General features: G+C 44.1%; 1 long non-coding RNA gene across 1 annotated transcript; it reads right to left on the bottom strand.

The window, feature by feature from the left end:
• Positions 1-8992: 8992 nt before the first annotated feature.
• Positions 8993-20626, bottom strand: LOC119627217 (uncharacterized). The gene is made up of 3 exons (XR_005243305.2): positions 20399-20626; positions 20050-20129; positions 8993-9558 (listed from the first exon to the last, which is right to left on the bottom strand). It is a non-coding gene; the product is annotated as an uncharacterized lncRNA (long non-coding RNA).
• Between the last annotated feature and the right edge of the window lie 1037 nt (positions 20627-21663).

Here is a 21663-nt window from a genome sequence, read left to right as displayed (position 1 = left end):
ACACCTCCCCCCACCCCAAACAGGTGGCCGGGTCTTTGTAAGACTTGGCTAAACAGCCAATATAAGAAAATGTGTGTTTAATTTTGGAGAAAGGGCCTGCTGTTTTATATGATTATTTTTAATTAGCTATTTTCTGAGGTTTGATTAAATTTGGAAATAATTGCATCTTGGGAACTATTCCAGAACCTCAGATTGTAAACCTAGGGCTGCCTCAGGAATTTGGGGTTGGGTTGTCACCCTCTGACCAATTGCCAGTCCTGAAAACAAGCATCCTTTGTCTATAGAAGAGGTCGTGGCCATGCAAATTTTTCTAGTTCTTCTCTGCCTGGAAAGAGAATCCCATCTGGCTGACTTCTCTTTTTTCTCCATTTTCTTGTATGAAATATGCAAAACACAAATGCATGAGCCACCAGAGCAGCAGGCTATGTCGCCTGAATATTGCAGATAAAATGGAAACATGACAAGAAGTTAAAATTTGCCCTTGGAGAAAGCATGCAAAATACACTTTATTTGCATAATGACATTATAACATTTTTAATAAATCCGGAATGGGAAGTCAAGTAAATTATAGGGGGAAAAAGAAAATTGCCAGTTGGAAAAAATTCAGTCATAAATAAACTGTAAAGAGAAATCATTTAAGGATCTAGAATATTTAAAACTGGGATGTGAACTCACTGTTTTATAAATAGAAAAACCTGTTTCAGTTTTTGTTTGAGACAGAGTCTTGCTCTGTCGCCCAGGCTGGAATGCAGTGGTGCAGTCTCGGCTTACTGCAACCTTTGCCTCCCAGGTTCAAGCCATTCTCCTGCCTCAGCCTCCCAGGGAGCTGGGACTGCAGGCATGTGCCACCATACCTGGCTACTTTTTTTTGTATTTTTAGTAGAGACGAGGTTTCACTATATTGGCCAGGCTGGTCTCGAATTCCTGACCTCAAGTGATCTGCCCACCTCGACCTCCCAAAGTGCTGGGATTATAGGGGTGAGCCCCAGTGCCTGGCCAAAAAACTTGTTTCTTTATAGTGTTAAGATTATGTGTCTGACCCATTTCCATTTATCACTTTGCAATTTACAAAGCACTTTTACACTCATTATACTGTCTGATACTCATGACAATCTATGCGTTAGGTAGGGCAGCTATTATTAGACCTGGTTTATACATGAAGAAACTGAAGTTCAGAACAGTGTTGTTCAAGGTCATACATGAGCTTTAATTGGAACCCACACGCAGGTCTTGACATTCAAAACTCCTGGAGTCTTTACACAATATCCCACTGCTTCTATTCTTTTCCTGAAAATATTATGAAACTAAATAAGTTAACCATAGGGCAAACTCCTTAGTTAATTATATTTACAAGCACGAATTTAGAAAGGCTTTATAGTGTGGTGGTAAAGACCACGGAATGTGAAACCACTGCTTAGCTGTGTGACCTGGTGTAAACTACTAAGCATTCTATGCCTCAGTTTACTCTTCTGTAAGATAGGAATAATAAAAGCCCTTATCTAATCCAGGTTTCAAAAGCAACACATGAGTTAATACATGTTAAGCACTTGCTACAGTTCCCAGTTCCCAGTAATCACTTAATAAGTGCAAGGTATTATTGCTTTTGCAAATTAATTTTTGTGTTTAGGTTACTCTGAAAAGAGTAATTGAGATATTTTAAGTAGCTTTGTATGTGTTGTATTACATAGATCCTAAAACTATACAAAATAAAAACTGAAACCAGATATTTCACTATCTCTAGTTTGCTCTTGCCGGCTATAAATATATTTCTCTGTTATCTGATTTGGGATCAGACCTCGGAGTCCAATTAATTTGCCTGAAGTCATAACGAAATTCTGTAACTTACATCAACCTTGCATCATCCTACTCTAAGAATCACAGGGACTTCAATGTAATTTGGAACAGCCTTTTGCCCTTTCCAAAAAATGGCCAAACACTTCGCTGGCTGAAGCACATTTATTACATAGGACATTATTTAGATATCAGGTCCCCTCAGGGAAATAGTAAGTAGCAGACTTGGTAAAAACTACCCTCAAGATTCAGTGTAAAAACAGGCAAATACACAGTCAAATCACTGAGTCTTTTTTGCATCATAATACAAGGATGCTCTCAAAAATTCTGGGCCAGGTGGAAAGCACACAGGAATAGCCTGAACGGGATTCTATCAGATAAATGAAGAACTAGTTGGACATGAAAAAGAATGGTGGCATTCAAGAATTAGCAACTGAGTTTCCAAAGTCTATGAATCTATAGTGATGGGGGTGGTGACAGGGGAGAGGAGGGACAAAGAGAAAGGAAGGCTTTTCTATGTAGAAGAATGACAGCTAATAAACGTTCAATGAACTCTGGAAATTCACCATTTTGCAACCCCAGTGTTATAATTAATTAAAGCAAGAATTATCTAAACCAGTGGTTCTCAAATGTCAGTGTGCATCAGAATCACCTAGAGGCTTGTTAAAACACAGACTACTGGATGCCACCCCCAGAGTTTCTAATTCAGCAGGTCTGAGGTGGGACCCAAGAATTTGCTTTTCTATCAAGCTCCCAGTTTATGCCAGTTCCAGAACAACACTTGGAGAACCACTTATCTAAACAATCAGGTGATGGGTTGTTGAAGAACAGGATATTCACACAAACAAACGTTCTTCTTTTTCTTCTTTTAATGTAATACTGTTTAACTTCATAAACTTTCCAGCATTCTAAACTAAACTAAACAAAAATAACAGAAAGTGCAAATCGAGTTTACGTACAGAAGGTTCTTGAACTTTCATTGATGGCAGTGACTCTTCACTTTGCTGACAATGAAGAGTTCTACAGTTTAACAAACACTTTGAAAACTATCACACTTTGGCTGGGCGCAGTGGCTCATGCCTGTAATCCTAGCACTTTGGGAGGCCAAGGCAAGTGGATCATGAGGTTAGGAGTTCAAGACCAGACCAGCCCGGCCAAGATGGTGAAACCTCATCTCTACTAAACACACAAAAGTTACCTAGGCATGATGGCAGGCACCTGTAATCCCGGCTACTTGGGAGGCTGAGGCAGAGAATTGCTTAAACCCGGGAGGTGGAGATTGCAGTGAGCCGAGATTGTGTGACTGCACTCCAGCCTGGGCGACAGAGCAAGATTCCGTCTTAAAAAAAAAAAAAGGCTGGGTGCGGTGGCTCACACCTGTAATTCCAGCACTTTGGGAGGCTGAGGTCAGGAGTTCAAGACCAGCCTGACCAACATGGAGAAATCCATCTCTACTAAAAATACAAAGATAGCCGGGTGTGGTGGTGCATGCCTGCAATCCTAGCTATTCAGGAGGCTGAGGCAGGAGAATTGCTTGAATCTGGGAGGCGGAGGTTGTGGTGAGCAGAGATTGCACCTTTGCACTCCAGCCTGGGCAACAAGAGTGAAACTCCATCTCAAAAAAAAAAAAAAAAAAAAATTCTAAACACTTCTCATGCCAACTGACACCCCTAAGTTGGACACAACTAAGAATGGCAGCAGAATGCTGTGTCACTATATACAGAAACAAGACAATCTGAAGCTAAATGTATGCCTGCTGCAAAGTCAACAGGTCCAGCCTCACAGTGCATGCCCTGAGCTGTAGCTGCTCCAAAAGGCATCTTCCCCAACAGCCTCAATGCCAAGCAAGGAGCATCAAAAGTTTGTCTCAATTTGTTTTGTCCTTTTTACAAACCATGATATATACAGTATCAACTGGCCACTGAGTATAACTTTTGACTCTCGAAAAACTTACTAATAGCCTACTGATTAGGAGCCTTATTAATAATATAAACAGTCTATTAACACGTATTTTGTATCTCATACGTCCTTTTTTTCTTTGAGATGAAGTCTCGCTCTGTTGCCCAGGCTGGAGTCCAGTGGTGCGATCTCGGCTCACCGAAACCTCCGCCTCCCAGGTTCAAATGATTCTCCTGCCTCAGCTTCCCAAGTGGCTGGGACTACAGGTGCTTGCCACCACACCCAGCTAATTTTTGTAGTTTTGGTAGAGACAGGGTTACACCATATTGGCCAGGCTGGTCTCGAACTCCTGACCTCAGGTGACCTGCCCGCCTTGGCTTCCCAAAGTGCTGAGATTACAGGTGTGAGCCATCTTGCCCACCCCTTATAGGTCTTATATACTGTGTATAAGTATATACTTATATTCTTACAATAAAGTAAACTAGAGGAAAGAAAATTGTGTGTGTGTGTGTGTGTGTGTGTGTGTTTTTGAGACAGAGTCTCGCTCTGTTGCCCAGGAGTGGAGTGCAGTGGCGCAATCTCGGCTCACTGCAAGCTCCGCCTCCCAGGTTCACACCATTCTCCTGCCTCAGCCTCCCGAGTAGCTGGGACTACAGGCGCCCACCACCATGCCCGGCTAATTTTTTGTACTTTTAGTAGAGATGAGGTTTCACCGTGTTAGCCAGGATGGTCTTGATCTCCTGACCTCGTGATCCACCCGCCTCGGCCTCCCAAAGTTCTGGGATTACAGGCGTGAGCCACCGCGCCCGGCCAGGAAAGAAAATGTTATTGAGAAAATCATAAGGGTCTGGGGGGCGGTGGCTCATGCCTGTAATCCTAGCACTTTGAGAGGCTGAGGCAGGCGAATCACTTGAGGCCAGGAGTTCAAGACCAGCCTGGTAAACATGGGGAAACCCCATCTCTACTGAAAATACAAAAAAAAGCCGGGCATGGTGGCACGTGCCTGTAATTCCAGCTACTCAGGAGGCTGAGGCACGAGAATCACTTGAACCTGGTAGGCGGAGGTTGCAGTGAGCTGAGATCGTGCCTTTGCACTCCAGCCTGGGCAACAGAGCAAGACTCCATCTCAAAAAAAAAAAAAAAGGAAAAAAAAGGGGGTAGAGGTCTTGAACTAAATGTTTTCCATAATGGCAGAGGGTTACAAAGCCTGAAGAAATTAGGCTGGAAGACATTACTGCATGCTGCAGCTACGAAATCAAAAAATAGCAACAGAGAGACACCATCTCCAGTGAAAATTATTTTTATAACATTGCATCAGAGATTCCTTTTTCTAAGAAAGACGCTTGTCTTAGCAATATAGATTTTAAAATAATGCGAAAGATAAATGTTTTAAGATAAGTTTAAAAAAATCAATGTTGCCGCAGCCACTCTGCTTTATATGGGGGACTAGGAATCACTTTACTCTGCAAAAATAAACTAAATAAATTAACTCAGTTCTTCTGAACTGAGTGTTACTTTCTCACTAGATGTAAAACCACAAACCACTTTTGTAAAATTCTTTGTGTGATAATGAGGTAGATTAAGGGAGATCTTTCCAGAAAATATATGTTTCTTTGCTCAGTACTGTCTGTAAAAAGCAGCTAGTTGACAACGCAATTCGGATAGGTCCCAGGTTACTCTCCTTAAGGAATCCCTATTCCAATCTTAAGGATGTTCTGAGGAACAAATGGACTTAGAGCTGCAGTAGGCATAATTTCAACGGTGCCTCAAAGACCACCTCTCTGGCTCCTGCCTTTTTACATGAATCTCATTAAAGATCTTGATGGGCATCCATGGGGAAAAGTTAGTTCCCCAAAGAAAAGCTCCCACTGGAAGAAGGGGAAGATACAAGCAAAAATACAGATTGCATGTCATTGTTTGGTTCAGTGAAATTAGAATCTCTGAGGAAATGGGAGTTCAGAATTAGACAAGTGAGGGGCTCAGGCAGCATCTGGGCAAGGAATAGGGAGACAAATCATAGAGGTAGCCAATGGGCAGTATGGGTGGAGGGAAGCTCCGGGTAGTCTGAAGGCTCAGCCTGTCTGTCAGGTGGGGAAGGAGAAGGTGACCCAGAGAAACAGGGCCTGCTTTCACTTTTGCTATGTTGCAAGTGCATTATAAATATCACTTTCAGCCAAGCTGATAAGGCTGAAATTATGCAGTTCTGGGCTTAACGTTTTTATGTCTTTTTATCCCATGCCTCAATCAGCATTGCCTTCCCCTCCCACTTCCTCCCACTCTTCTACCCCAGTAAGAAACCCTTTTGTCACTTGCTGTCACAGCAGTGGGTTGTAGAGCCAGAAAAGGAGGGCAAAGCAAAGGCTTTGAAGGGCTGAGGCCTATTTTACTTGGTCTGCAGTATCCAGCTCCTTACTGCTCATCTCCAAGGGCCATAGGAATTATCCCAGTGGTCCCAAACTCTAGTTGGGATCTGCCTTTAGATGGAAAGCCAAAGTCAGATGTGCCAGTTGAGAACCAAGAGGGGAAAGTGTGTCCAGCCTTTTTGGCTCATCTGCATTCCATGATAATGATATACAAAGAAACACATAATTAAAGACATTCCAAGGTGCACATAAGCATGCACGCTTATTTACCTGGTTTTGAGAAGATGTTTTAAATTTTTTTTTTGAGACGGAGTCTCGCTCTGTCGCCCAGGCTGGAGTGCAGTGGTGCGATCTCGGCTCACTGCAAGCTCCGCCTACCGGATTCACGCCATTCTCCTGCCTCAGCCTTCTGAGTAGCTGGGACTGCAGGAACCTGCCACCACGCCCGGCTAATTTTGTTTGTTTGTTTGTTCGTTTTTGTATTTTTAGTAGAGAAGGGGTTTCACCGTGTTAACCAGGATGGTCTCGATCTCCTGACCTCTTGATCCGCCCACCTCAGCCTCCCAAAGTGCTGGGATTACAGGTGTGAGCCACCGCCCCCGGCCATGTTTTAATATTTCACAGTTTTAAAAGTTTACAAAATTGTACAAAATAGCCTTTTCTTTTTCCTCTGATGGTGTTAACTTAGCATGGGCCACATTTTTCAATGTAATTAATTTATTAATTATTTTTTGAGATGGAGTCTTGCTTTGTTCCCGGCTGGAGTGCTGTGGCAGGATCTTGGCTCACTGCAACCTCCACCTCCCGTGTTCAAGCTATTCTCCTACCTCAGCCTCCCGAGTAGCTGGGACTACAGGCACGTGCCACCACACCCAGCTAATTTTTGTATTTTTAGTAGAGATGGGGTTTCACCATGTTGGCCAGGCTGGTCTGGAACTGCTGACCTTGTGATCCTCGCGCCTCGGCCTCCCAAAGTGCTGGGATTACAGGCGTGAACCACTGTGCCTGGCCTGGGTCTCATTTTTTTAGGGTGCCCGAACATACAGTGGAACATGCAATGTATATATCACAAACACAGAAATGTGTTTTTGGTTTCATGAATGTAGGTCAAGGATCCATTTTTCTAGCACTGAGTTTTAAGGGTAAGAGTTGAACAGTGACTAATGATCATACTTACCTCCTAAAAACAAAATGCTGATGAACAAGAAAGGGATTGAGCAAGGGGACCTCTTCAAGTCACAGCCTGCCATCAGCCCCAGCTGGACCTGACAATAGCCTCACACACTGATGTCCCTCGAAAGATTAAAAACCAAAGATATTGGGACTTGCCTCTTGTGAACATTCTCGTTTTTCAAAAAGATAAATCTGAAACAGCAACGTACATACAGTCCTTGACAGGAGGAGCCACTGGGATGGAGTAAAGCAAGAGCTGAGCTTGGAGTTTATTGACAGCTTTGTACTGGGTGATGTAAGTAGGACAGAGGGCTTACATTCACTGGGCCTCAGTTTTCTCCTCAGAAAATTGGGGATCTTCACACCTGTCTCACAAAATAAAATGTAAGTAAGGTACCTGGGATGTGCGATGCTCCAAAACTGCTAATATCCTTTCCCCACAGCCAAAGCAATTATTTGAAAAAGGCAGCATGGGGTCATTACAGCATGGCCTATGTATGAAGAATGAAACAGAGGGCTGGCCTGGCATGGTGTCTCATGCCTGTAATCCCAGCACTTTGGGAGGCTGAGGAGCGCAGATCACTTGAGGTCAAGAGTTTGAGACCAGCTGGGCAACATAGTGAAACCTGTCTCTACTAAAAATCCAAAAATTAGCAGGGCATGGTGGCACATGCCTGTAATCTCAGCTACTGGGGAGGCTGAGGCAGGAAAATAACTTGAATCCAGGAGGCGGAGGTTGCAGTGAGCCAAGATTGCCCCACTGCACTTCAGCCTAGGTGACAGAGTGAGACTGTTTCAAACAAACAAACAAACAAATAAAACCAAGAATGAAGCAGAAGGTAATGGCAACATGAGGGAGCTCCAGGTTGATGATTTTGATTTACTCAATAAAGTAAAAGTCAAGGTCAGGAAAAAAGGCACTTGGAAATGGATGGGAAATAAGGTCCAAGAAAAGAGGAAATGCCGAAGATTGATGTATAGAGTAGATTTCTGGGTGATATTGAGCACCCCTTTGGGGCTTGAGATTAGGAAGTTAAGGTGACCGCCAGTGGTGCAATTGTACGATTCTCTAGCAATGCTTGGGTACACAGGTGCACACACAGAACTAGTGGATGTTTGACGTTATTTGAGACTGGACTTTTTGCAAGGCGAGTATGGCACATGGAGAGAGGCAAGGAACTGGAAAGTATGTTCAAACGCATAATAATAATTATTATTATTATGAAATTTAAGCTAAAGAGAAGAAAAGACAGCAAGAGATTGCTCTGAAAGCAGGAGAGTTATTGATATTCATTTCACCTCTGATGTGAATTATGTTACCCCCTTAGAAGGCAGAAGCAGTTAACACCAACTCTGTTTTTTAAATTTTTATTTATTTATTTTTTGAGATAGGCTCTCACTCTGTCCCCCAGGCTGGAGTGCAGTGGCATTATCTTGGCTCACTGTAACCTCTGTCTCCTGGGTTCAAGTGATCCTCCTGCCACAGAATCCCAAGTAGCTGGAATTACAGGTACCCCCAACCACGCCTGGCTAAATTTGTATTTTTTTTTTTTTTTTTTTTACTAGAGACAGGGTTCACACCATGTTGACCAGGCTGGTCTCAAACTCCTGACCTCAAGTGATCCACCTGCTTTGGCCTCCCAAAGTGCTGGGATTACAGGCAGGAGCCACTGTACCTGGCCCCAACTTTGTTTTGAAATAATAATATTTTATCTCCATCATATTAGTAGCTAAACCCAAAAGTTTATCAACAGTATAATACAACATGAGCAAGAACAGTTTATTTTAGGAATACACAAGTGCTTAAATATTACATTAAATGATGAAAGAATTACCAAATGATCATATCATCAGATGCTGTTATCAGTTATCTATTGCTGTGTAACAAACCACCCGAAAACTTTGTAGCATAAAGTAACCAGTGGGTTCTACTCATAGATTCTGTGAGTCACTAATCAGAACAGAGCACAGCAGGGACAATTCATCTCTCCACAATGTCTAGAGCCTCAGCTAAAAAGACTCAAAGTCTGGAGTGACTTGATTGCTGAGCGACAGAATCATCTAGAGGCGTCATTCACTTGTTTGGTACTTGAAGCTAGATATTGTTTCGGACCTCAGCTGGGCTATCAGATGGAAAACTTACACATGGCCTCTGCAGGTGCTTTCTCCAGGGGTTCATCTGAGCTTTCTCTTAGCATGACTGATGGGTTCCAAGAATGAGCATTCCAAGAGAAGAAGGTGGAAGTGTATGGCATTTTTATGATCCAGCCTCATAAATAACATAGTAGCCCTTCTGCAGTACTTATTTGTCCAGGCAGTCACAGAGATCTTCCTAGGTTCAAGAAAACAGGATATGTATTAGTCTGTCAGTGTTCTCTAGAAAAACAGAACCAATAATATACATACAAGAGGAGATTTATTATGGGAATTGGCTCATGCAATTACGGAGGCTGAGAAGTCCCATGATACATTGCCTACAAGCTGGTGAAGCAGGGAAGCTAGTGGTATAATTCAGTCTGAGCCCAAAGTCCTGAGACCCAGGGGATCCAATAACGTAACTCTCAGCCTGAGGCCAAGGGCTGAGAAACCAGGGGCCTCTGGTTGAAGTCTTAGAGTTGGAATGCCCAAGAACCTGGAGTTCTGATGCTTAGGGGTAGCAAAAGATGGGGTCACACCTCTAGAAGAGAGAACACATTTGCCTTGCCTCTGCCTTTTTGTTCTATAGGGGCCCTTGGTGAATATGATGGTGGCTGCCCACGTTGGATGAGGGCAGATATTCCTTACTTCATCCACTAATTCAATGCCCATCTCCTCCAGAAACACCTTCACAGACATACCCAGAAATAATGTTTTACCAGATGTCTGGTTTCCCTTAATTCAGTCAAACTGACACCTAAAATTACCGTCACAAGTCCACCCCTTGTCAACTTATCACACACATGTCTCCTTTTCAAAATTTTAATTATTATTATTATTTTGCCAAAGTCAAATACTTCTGAACCATATGTGTCTCCTTAAGCCATGCTTAATCTTCAAATAAAGACAATAACAAGCTGGGTGTGGTGGCTCACTCCTGTAATCCCAACACTTTGCGGGGCTGAGGTGGGAGGATCTCTTGAGCCTAAGAGTTCCAGAGCAGCCTGGGCAACATAGTGAGACCATGTCTCTACCAAAAATAAAAATAAAAATAAAAATAAATTAGCCAGGTCTGGTGGTCCCAGATACTGGGGACTAAAGTGGGAGAATTGCTTGAGCCCAGGAGTTCAAGGCTGCAGTGAGCCGTGATTGTGCCACTGCACTCCAGCCTGGGCAACAGAGTGAGAACCTGTCAGAAAGAAAGACAGAAAGAGAAGGAAGGAAGGAAGGAAGGAAGGAAGGAAGGAAGGAAGGAAGGAAGGAAGGAAGGCAGGCAGGCGGGCAATAACATGGTCACAGTTCCACCTAACATGATACAATTATCCTGTGTACAACTGAAAACACACTAGTCCCTTCTCCAGTAGAGGAGGTAAAGTTCTTGAGTGATGTTTACTCTTCTCCTGATATTCCATAATTTAAATATCATGATATAAAATTATGAATACTTAAAAATATTGATATAGCCGGGTGCGATGGCTCACGCCTGTAATCTCAGAACTTTGGGAGGCCAAGGCGGGTGGATCACAAGGTCAGGAGATCCAGACCATCCTGGCTAACACGGTGAAACCCCATCTCTACTAAAAATACAAAAACAAAATTAGCCGGGCTTGGTGGTGGGCACCTGTAGTCCCAGCTACTCGGGAGGCTGAGTCAGGAGAATGGCATGACCCCAGGAGGCGGAGCTTGCAGTGAGCCGCAATGGTGCCACTGCACTCCAGCCTGGGCAAAAGAGTGACACTCTGTCTCAAAAAAAAAAAAAAAAAAAAAAAAAAAATAGATAGATAGATAGATAGATAGATACATACATACATACATACATAGGAAAATATAAAGTCAAATAGCTAGCTTATCTTACATGATAAAGGAATAAGAGGGAAAAAAACCTGCCTTTGCTTAATATGTGTATATATACAACAAATGTATTTTTTTGGGGTGGGGGACAGGGTCTTACTCTGTTGCCTAGGCTGGAGTGCAGTGGCACAATCTTGGCTCACTGTCACCTATACCTTGCTGGCTTAGGTGATCCTCCTGCTTTAGCCTCTTGAGTAGCTGGAACTACAGGCACATACCACCACACGCAGCTAATTTTTGTATTTTTAGTAGAGACAGAGTTTTGCTATGTTGGCCAGACTGGTCTCAAACTCCTGGGCTCAAGCAATCTGTCCGCTTTAGCTTCCTAAAGTGCTGGGATTACAGGTGTGAGCCACCGCACCTGGCCACAAAAGTATTCTTAACAAAGTAGGGAGGAAATTATTTTGACAATTATAGTCCTTGAGTCTATAACTGGTCACATGGTTGTAGCTGTTGTTTATAGTTAACTTCTATTATCTATTCTGTATTCTCTCTGCCTTCAGTAAGCACCTCAACTGATCATAGTTCTTTACTTGGTGGGGTCACCCAAATCTTCGTTCCTGAAGGATCTGGGCCATTTGAAGTCCTGCCTGATTTGAGTTGTAGTTTCCCATTGACTTTAATCACAGGGCATGGTAATACTAAGAGGTACCCCAAGGGATCTCCGGTATTCCAGACATATTATTTCTTACCAGCATTGTGGAGTATCCAATTTGGTAGTCCAGATCAATCATCCCAGCCAACACCATAACTCCCTTCTTGGTCTGTTGACCCAGAGTCTTAAGGCAGCCAAAGGGAGCAGGTGGTAGTCTTACTTACAATGTAATGAAATCATTGTTGTGTCTTCTGATTAAAGCATTTCTGCCTATGGAACTAAAGACCTTTGGGTCAGCAGAGCATATCTTGGGAACAGGAAGCAAAAATTTTGCTAGTGGATCACTAGGGGTAATGGTGAGTGCTGCCACCTCCATTTCCACCCCTTGATCGCTGGACCCATGAATTCTATTTCTGGGAGAAACAGTACCATATATTGGATGCTGATTCAGAAGAATATACAGCCTTCTGGAGAACTTTGCCCCAGCTCTATAAGGTATTGTTATGTAATGGGCAATATAACTGCATCTTCAAAAGGCCATTCCACCATTCTATCAAGCCAGCTGCTTCAAGATGATGGGGTCATTGTAAGACCAGTGAACTCCATGAGTATGAGCCCACTGCTGCACTTCTTTAGCTCTGAAGTGAGTTCCTCAGTCAGTCCACAGATGACAGTTTTGGTGGAAGCAATAGAGACAGTGTCAAGCATGTGAAATGGGAGATACTGTGGCCATCTTAAAAAACAATCTGCTATAGATACTGAAAAATCATCTCATAACATTCAGCAGCTTTTCCTTTTGAAAGCTCTTAGATCAAAATAAATAGAAGGATGAATACATATGCAAAATAATTGAAAGCAACATCCCAAAGAAATACTTGTGCACCCAGGTTCATGGCAGCATTATTCACAATAGGTCAAACAACCCAAGTCTCTGAGGTTACAGTGATCTGAGATTTATTCATCTCGGATGAATAGTGATCTGCTGAATAAACAAATGTGTTATATACATACAATTGAAAATTATTCAGCCTTAAAAAGGAAGGAGATTCTGACACATGCTACAACATGGATGAAGCTTGAGGATATTATTCAACCTTAAGTGAAACAAGCCAGTCACAAAAAGACAAACACTGTACGATTCTACATATACAAGGTATCTAGAGTAGTCAAATTCATAGAAACAGAAAGTAGAATGGTGGTTCCCAGGGCCTGGTGGGGGAGGGGAAACGGAGAGTTGTTGTTCAATGGGTTCAGAGTTTCGGTTTTGCAAGATGAAAATAATTCTTGTGATTGATTACACAATAATGTAGATATACTTAACACTACTAAACTATATATTCTAAATTGGTTAAGGGCTGGTCTGAGTGCAGTAGTGTATACAACTAATTGAGTACAACTAGTTACAGATTTCTTTGTTCCTTCTCCACTCCCACTGCTTCACCTGACTAGCTTAAAAAAAAAAAGTAAAATAAAAAGTTAAGATGATAAATTTTGTGTTATGTGTATTTTATCACTTTTCTTTTTCTTTTCTTTTTGAAACAGAGTCTAGCTCTGCTGCTCAGGCTGGAGTGCATGATCTCCAATCATGGGGCAACCTCCACCTCCCAGGCTCAAGTGATCCTCGCACCTCAGCCTCCCGAGTAGCTGGGGTAACAGGCATGTGCCTCCATGCCCAGCTATTTTTGGTATTTTTAGTACAGATGGGGTTTCATCATGTTGGCCAGGCTGGTCTCAAACTCCTGACCTCAGGTGATCCGCCCACCTTGGCCTCCCAAAATGCTGGGATTACAGGCGTGAACCACCTCACCCAGCCTGTATCACAATTTTTAACAAGAAATAGAAAATTTTCTAGATATGTTAAAGAATGCTATGGCAGATATTGCATATTAGTATGCTCTAGAATGAACATACAGGCAGAAGTTTAAAAAACTACATTTTCTAGACTCTCCTGTGGCTAGGGCTTGAGATGTGATTTGCATCCTATGAAACAGAAGCATTTGTTGAGACTGATTTGAAACTGAGTCACATGTAGACAGAGGTGATATCAAGAGGATCTGCTTTGCTGGGGTAGACTGTGGCAGAGGTGGCATGGTCTGCAGCCAGCTGTTGTGCAGCAGCTTATTAATTTGGCAGATGACTTCCTGATTCAGCAGCTTTCAACATCAGTGATGGCTGCATTCCCAATTTTGGTCAAGGCAGAGTAGTAATGGGGTCCAGGAGTTGCTCCTGAATCCTTAGTCTAAGTTCTAATCCTCCAGCATTTATAAAAAGGCTGAAGGCAAAATATCATAGTTTGCATATAAAATGATTGTATTTTGTAGAGAATCAGAGACGTTATTTCAGAAAGAAAACTATTAGAATTAATGAAAAGTTAAAGTGGCCAGATTTAAGCCAACTATATGAAAAAAATACTTTTTCTTTAACCCAGCAATAATCACGTAGAAATGTAGATTAAAAATCCCACTTCAAATGACAACAAACTTGGTAAGAACCAGGAATACATTTATAAGAAATGCACTAGAGTTATTCAGCACACAGGTTTCATTTCAGTCCTCTTTCCCTCTGTTCCACATTCTCTGAACTAAATCAATAAACAACTCAAAGGAATATTATAATGAAATATTTCATGAGAACTGTAGTCTCAGTAGTAAGAAAACCCATTTTTGCCTGATCAGCTGAGCAAATTAAAATTCAATTCTTCTTTAACCGTTACTATTTTCCATCCCAAGGTTTTGTTTTTGTTTTAACTTCTATGTTAGACTTAAGAAAACAAAAACTCTATAACCCATAAATCAAGGCAAACTTTTTCAGTTTTAGAGAAAAGAGGTTAAGAGGAAAACAATTCTGAAGAAGCAATGTTTCTGCCTCGGGGAGAGAAACCTTTAATACAATCCTTATGAAACTGTGTTCCTGGTGTTCCCTTCATAAATCATGCATGTATAAGTAATTTTCAAAGATTTTGGGAAATGAGCTGTTGCACAAGGGATGATGGGATGTGTTATTTTGTTTCTGTATTTTTCTTTCTCTTTCCCTTTTTTACAGTTGCTGGTCATTTATTGGTCAAAAAATAAAGAGGGTGTCTGTCAGAAGCAGTCAAAAAATAATAGGTCTGATGAAATATGGATGCCTGAGCTATATTTATCATAAGTAAACTGTGTTTAAGAAACATAGCCAAGGCTGGGCGCGGTGGCTCACGCCTGTAATCCCAGCACTTTGGGAGGCCGAGGTGGGCAGATCATTAGGTCAGGAGTTTGAGACCATCCTGGCCAACATAGTGAAACCCTGTCTCTACTAAAAATACAAAATTTGGCACGGCATGGTGGCGTATGCCTGTAGTCCCACTACTCAAGAGGCTGAAGCAGGAGAATTGCTTGATCCCAGGAGTCAGAGGTTGTGGTGAGCAAAGATTGTGCCATTGCACCCCAGCCTAGGCAACAGAGCAAGGCTCCGTCTCAAAAAAAAAAAGGAAAGAAACATAGCCAAAATGATGGTAAACTGCAAGCTCTTTCCTTATAGATTCAGAGCCACATCAATTTCTCCACATTTTTTAAAGAAATAAATCACTTTGGAAAATTATAGATATATTTCTATAATCAATAAATTTGAGGTATTTATATGGATTCATCATAATTAAAAATATTAGTTGTTATCCTATAAAACAATATACATATACAAATCAGTTGGGTCCCCTGGGAAGCAGATGCTGAGCTGGAGTTAAGAATGCAAAAGGCGGCCAGGTGCGGTGGCTCACGTCTGTAATCCCAACACTTTGGGAGGCCGAGGTGGGCGGGTCACGAGGTCAGGAGATGGAGACCATCCTGGCTAACACGGTGAAACCCCGTCTCTACTAAAAAAAAAAAAAAAAAAACAAAAAATTAGCCTGGCGTGGTGGCGGGCGCTTGTAGTCCCACCTACTTGGGAGGCTGAGGCAGGAGAATGGTGTGAACCCGGAAGGCGGAGCTTGTAGTGAGCCAAGATCGCGCCACTGCACTTCAGCCTGGGCGACAGTGAGACTCCGTCTCAAAAAACAAAAACAAAAACAAACAACAACAAAAAAAAATGCAAAAGGTGCCGAGCGCAGTGGCTCACGCCTGTAATCCCAGCACTTTGGGAGGCCGAGGTGGGCGGATCATGAGGTCAGGAGTTTGAGACCAGCCTGACCAACATGGTGAAACTCCATCTCTACTAAAAATACAAAAATTAGTCAGGCATGGTAGCACGCACCTGTAGTCCCAGCTACTGCAAAGGCTGCAAAGGAGAACTGCTTGAACCCAGGAGGCAGAGGTTGCAGTGAGCTGAGATTACGCCACTGCACTCCAGCCTGGGCCACAGACCGAAACTCTGTCTTAAAAAAAAAAGTGCGGCCGGGCGCGGTGGCTCACGACTGTAATCCCAACACTGTGAGAGGCCGAGGCAGGTGGATCACCTGAGGTCGGGAGTTTCAGACCAGACTGACCAACATGGAGAAACCCCGTATCTACTGAAAATACAAAATTAGCCAGGCGTGGTGGCACATGCCTGTAATCCCAGCTACTCGGGAGGCTGAGGCAGGAGAATTGCTTGAACCTGGGAGGCAGAGGTTGTGGTGAGCCGAGATCGCGCCATTGCACTCCAGCCTGGGCAACAAGAGCGAAAGTCTGTCTCAAAAGGAAACAAACAAACAAACAAATTAAACAAACAAAAAAACCAATTCAAAGGCTTTGGCCGGTGCGGTGACTCATGCCTGTAATCTCAGCACTTTGCCAGGCCGAGGCAGGCAGATCATCTGAGATCAGGAGTTCGAGACCAGTCTGGGCAACATGGTGAAACTCTGTCTCTACTAAAAATACAAAAATTAGCCGGGTGTGGTGGCAGGTGCCTGTAATCCCAGCTACTTGGGAGGCTGAGGCAGGAGACTCGCTTGAGCCCAGGAGGTGGAGGTTGCAGTGAGCTGAGATCAGGCCACTGCACTCTAGCCTGGGCAACAGACCCAGACTCCGTCTCAAGAAAAAAAAAAAAAAAAAAGCAAAAGGCTTATTGAAGAGTAACATTCATAAGAAGGAAAAGGAGGAAGAACTGGGTCGGGGAGTCATCAGACCACTATGCAGATCGGCTGAAGACTCAGCCAGCCCGATAGGGAGCTCCCAGCAAAGATTACCATTAGAGAAGTTCTGCATAGGGCAAAAATGGCCAGACTCTGTTCCACCATCTTGCTGAGTCACTGCCTGGGGTCGCCTCAAAAAAAGTATGACCTTGGCTCAAAAGCTAACAGACACTTAAAGGAATTAACAGCTGGAGGTTGTCAACTAAATCACACAATTCTTGCAGTTGAGAAAGAAGTCCTTTGTGGTTGGTGGGGGGGGGGGGGGGGCGTGCAGTAGACAGGGTCTCACTCTGTTACCTAAGCTGGAGGGCAGTGGTGTGATCATGACTAATTGCCGCCTCAACCTCCTGGGCTCAGGTGAGCCTCCCTACTCAGCCTCCCAAGAGTTGGGACCACAGGCACAGTGCCACCATGCCCACCTAATTTTTGTATTTTTTTTTTTTTTTTTTTTGAGAGATGGAGTTTGGCCATGCTGTCCAGGCTGGTCTCAAACTCCTGGGGTCAAGCAATCCTCCCACCTCAGCCTCCTGGGTAGCTGGGACTATGGGTGCACACCACCATGCCTGGCTAATTTTTTTAAAATTTTGTAGAGACAGAGGTCTCCTTGTGTTGCCCAGACTGGTTTTGAACTCCTGGCCTCAACATCCTCCCACCTCAGCCTCACAAAGTGCTGGAATTAGAGGCATGAGCCACTGCACCCAGCTTGTATTGTCTTTAAACTGTTTTCTACTAGTATTTAATCTCAGCCTCTTCCCATTCTGACCTATAATTAAGATTAACAATTTTTTTTTTTTTTGGCCAGGTGCAGTGGCTCACGCCTGTAATCCCAGCACTTTCGGAGGCCAAGGCAGGTGGACACCTGAGGTCAGGAGTTCGAGACCAGCCTGGGCAACATGGCAAAACCCCATTTCTACTAAAAATATAAAAATTAGTCAGGCTTGGTGGCAGACACCTGTAATCGCAGCTACTCCAGAGGCTGAGGCAGGAGAACTGCTTGAACCTGGGAGGGGAGGTTGCAATGAGCCAAGATCACACCATTGCACTCCAGCTTAGGCACAAGAATGCAACTCGGTCTCAAAAAAAAAAAAAAAAAAAAAAAAAAAAAAAGCTGAGATTACAGGCGTGAGCCACCATGACTTTTTTTTTTTTTCTTAAGTGCAATTCTGAGACTGTCTCATAGTCCTTTTCAGATTTATCAGTGAATAGCTTTGTCCTATATATTGGCCAATTGTAACCTTTACCACTCCTTTTCCTTTGGTACGTGTGTGTAACATACATACAAGAAGATTATCTATATTCGTGTATGCACCTGGCCACAATGAAGTAAAATTTATCACAATTTTCCTTTATGGTTTGTATTTTTTGTCTTATTTAAGAAACCCTAGGCAGGACGTGGTGGCTCAAGCCTATAATCCCAACATTTTGGGAGCCAAGGTGGGCGAATTGCCTGAGGTCAGGAGTTCAAGACCAGCCTGGCCAATATGGCAAAACCCCGTCTCTACTAAAAATACAAAAATTAGCTGGGTGTGGTGGACCACACCTGTAGTCCCAGCTACTCAGGGAGGCTGAGGCAGGAGAATCGCTTGAATCCGGGAAGCGGAAGTTGCAGTGAGCTGAGATCACACCACTGCACTCCAGCCTGGGCGACAGAGCGAGACTGCGTCTCAACAACAACAACAACAACAAAAAGATATTCCTTATTTTCTTCTCAGATTTTTTTTTTTTTTTGAGACGGAGTCTCGCTCTCTCGCCCGGGCTGGAGTGCAGTGGCCGGATCTCAGCTCACTGCAAGCTCCGCCTCCCGGGTTCACGCCATTCTCCTGCCTCAGTCTCCCGAGTAGCTGGGACTACAGGCGCCCGCCACCTCGCCCGGCTAGTTTTTTTGTATTTTTTTTTTAGTAGAGACGGGGTTTCACCGTGTTAGCCAGGATGGTCTCGATCTCCTGACCTCGTGATTCGCCCGTCTCAGCCTCCCAAAGTACAGGCTTGAGCCACCGCGCCCGGCCTTTTTTTTTTTTTTTTTTTTTTTGAATAGGAATCTCGCTGTGTCACCCAGGCTGGAGTGCAGTGGCGCGATCTCAACTTACTGCAACCTCCGTCTCAGTGGTTCAAGCGATTCTCCTGCCTCAGCCTCCCAAGTAGCTGAGATTACAGGCGCGTGTGCCACCACGCCCGGCTAATTTTTTTGTATTTTTGGTAGAAATGGGGTTTCACCATGTTGGCCAGGATGATCTCGATCTCTTGCCCTCATGATCTCTTGTCCTCATGATCTCTCTGCCTCCCAAAGTGCTGGGATTACAGGCGTGAGCCACCACGCCCAGCCTTCTCAGAGTTTTATAATTTTGCTTTTTGCACTTTCTTCAATCCAATGGGATTGTTTTGTGTAGGGTGGGACTTACGAGTATATTTTTTCTATGTGCATTTATCTATTGTACATTATTTCATTTATTGAGCACTATAACCTTTACCTATTTATCTGCAATGTTTACGGTATCAGGTTTCTATATATTTGGCTGTCTACTGATCCATTGATTTGTAGGTTCTTGTACCAACATCCATTGTTTTAATTACTTTAGCTATGTAATCAGTTTTCACATCTGGTAAATCAAGTTCCCCTACCTTCTTCTTTTACAGGAGAATTAGCCTTTTGCTCTTCCATATACCTTTAAGAATGAGTTTGTCAAATTCCATGACAATTCCTGTTGGGAATTTCGTTAAAGTCACATTGCATTTGGATGCGGTCAATTTGAGGAGCTATTACAACTTGAATCAACTGGAAAGAGACTTTTGCAAAAAGTCTTATCTTCTCTCTTAGAACATAAACTTGGGCATATCCTATAAGTTCCCTGCAGAAATCCCGAAAAAGAAGTGCGAGGAATAGTCCCATATATCTTGGAGAACCTCTGATAATCTCTTCTAACTATACCATCTTTGCAAAGGCAGGGATGGAAACAGAGAGGGAGGAAGAGGGCAGGCGACTCAAAGTATTAGCTAAATGTGAGTAAAGGGTTGGCATCCAGTGTTCTTCTCAGTCACTATTTTCTCTGGTGTATTTCCTGGAGATATCTTTTTTGGAGGAGTGAAATTGAAAGGAGGCATTGGAAAGACAGAAGGTGAGAAAAAGACAGAGGGTGAATATGTTCTGGAGGGGAGAGTACCTTAACTGCTGATGGCTGAAACTGCTGTTCCTTCTACCTGTTCGGCTCTGAAGTTCAAGGGAAGGAATCCTGAATGGCGGCTGAAAAAAAAAAAAACTTTAGAGAAAAGGTAGCATTTGAGTTGAGGGCGCGCAGGGTGGATAAGAGTTCCAGCGCGGGCGTATATCTGGGAGCTGGGGTGTGGCTGTGGCGGGCGGCATTACAGAAAAAAGGCGACAGGCATTCTGAATAGCATAAGGAGACAGAGGCAGAAGTGATGTGTTTGTAGGACGCAAGAGCAGTTCATTTTGAGGTGAGAGATACAGCTGGAAAGATAAGTAGCGGCCCGATTGTGCAAGGCCATGAATACCAGGTTAAGGACTTTGGACTTTATCCTGGGATGCCAGTGTGAGTTCTTGAACAGAAAAGTAAGTAGCTGGGTCCGAAGTTCGCGTCAGGAGGATCACTGTGGCTGCAGCAAGGCAGAGAATCAGGTGACCGCGTCCTGGCCAGCGGGGCAGGCAAAGGCGCGGAGTGTTGCACTTCCACCTGCAGGGGGCACACTGAAGGGCCGAAAGCCCACCCCGCCCCCGTCCTTGCCGCCCTACCCCGATGCGCCGCGCTCGGAACTCGGTTAGCCCGCCTGGACGTGCCCCTCTCGGGCTTCGGCTATTCTGCCTGGACGCGCCTCCGTGCGTCACGTCCGCTGTGGCGTGAGGCTCTTTAGAGCAGAGGAGGGGAGCAAAAAGAAGCCTTTGCGCCTGCGCCAGGGCGCACCCGTCGGCGGTAAAAGCTGAGGGGCTGGTGCGGGGGACAATTTTACGTCTACACGCGCTTACACGTCTGCACGTTTCTGAGTCCGCACGGTTGTCTTCTCTTGCTGAATGGCCATAGGTGTTTTGTTTTGTCCCAAGAGATAAAGGCAACAGGCAAACAGTACAGGGGTGATGGAGTGCTCCTTGACTTTAGCGGGGCTGACCCTGGCACTCCCTCTAGGTCTCCCCGCTGCGAAGCACTGAGTCTCTTCACGGCAATTTCTCTCCAGTTACCTGCCCTGTCTGCGGCCCAAACGGCCATGCTAGTGAAAACCTGTCCTGGCCGCTAAGCAAGCCCAGCCCAGGCTGTAATTTATGTTTCTAGGGCTTGTTTTTCTCTGCAGTCAAATCAGAGATTCGGAGTTGAAGGGGACCTTAGAGGTCAACATGCCCAACCTCTTAGCCCGAGTGAGTGAATGTACGGTTTTTACCACACCTCGAAAATCGCCCGTTTCCTGGGAACAACGTTGATTAGGTAGTCCTGAAAGTTTCCTGCATGCAAATTTCACTCCTTCGACAACATTTATTGCTACCTACTGTGTGGAGGCATTGTAGGTCCTGGGGATACGATTAAAACCGATGAAGAGCGAGGCGCACAAAGATTGTTGATCTTGGCCAGGCGCGGTGGCTCACTCCTGTAGTCCCAGCACTTTGGGAGGCGGAGGTGGGTGGATTGCTTGAGGTCAGGAGTTCGAGACCAGCCTGGCCAACATAGCGAAACCCCGTCTCTACTAAAAATACAAAAATTAGCCGGGCTTGGTGGTGTGCGCGTGCAGTCCCAGCTACTCGGGAGGCTGCAGCAGGAAAATAACTTGAACCT

The sequence above is a fragment of the Chlorocebus sabaeus genome, chromosome 14 (genome assembly GCF_047675955.1).
Source record: "Chlorocebus sabaeus isolate Y175 chromosome 14, mChlSab1.0.hap1, whole genome shotgun sequence".
NCBI lineage: Eukaryota > Metazoa > Chordata > Mammalia > Primates > Cercopithecidae > Chlorocebus > Chlorocebus sabaeus.
This window is presented reverse-complemented; position numbering and strand designations above follow the sequence as displayed.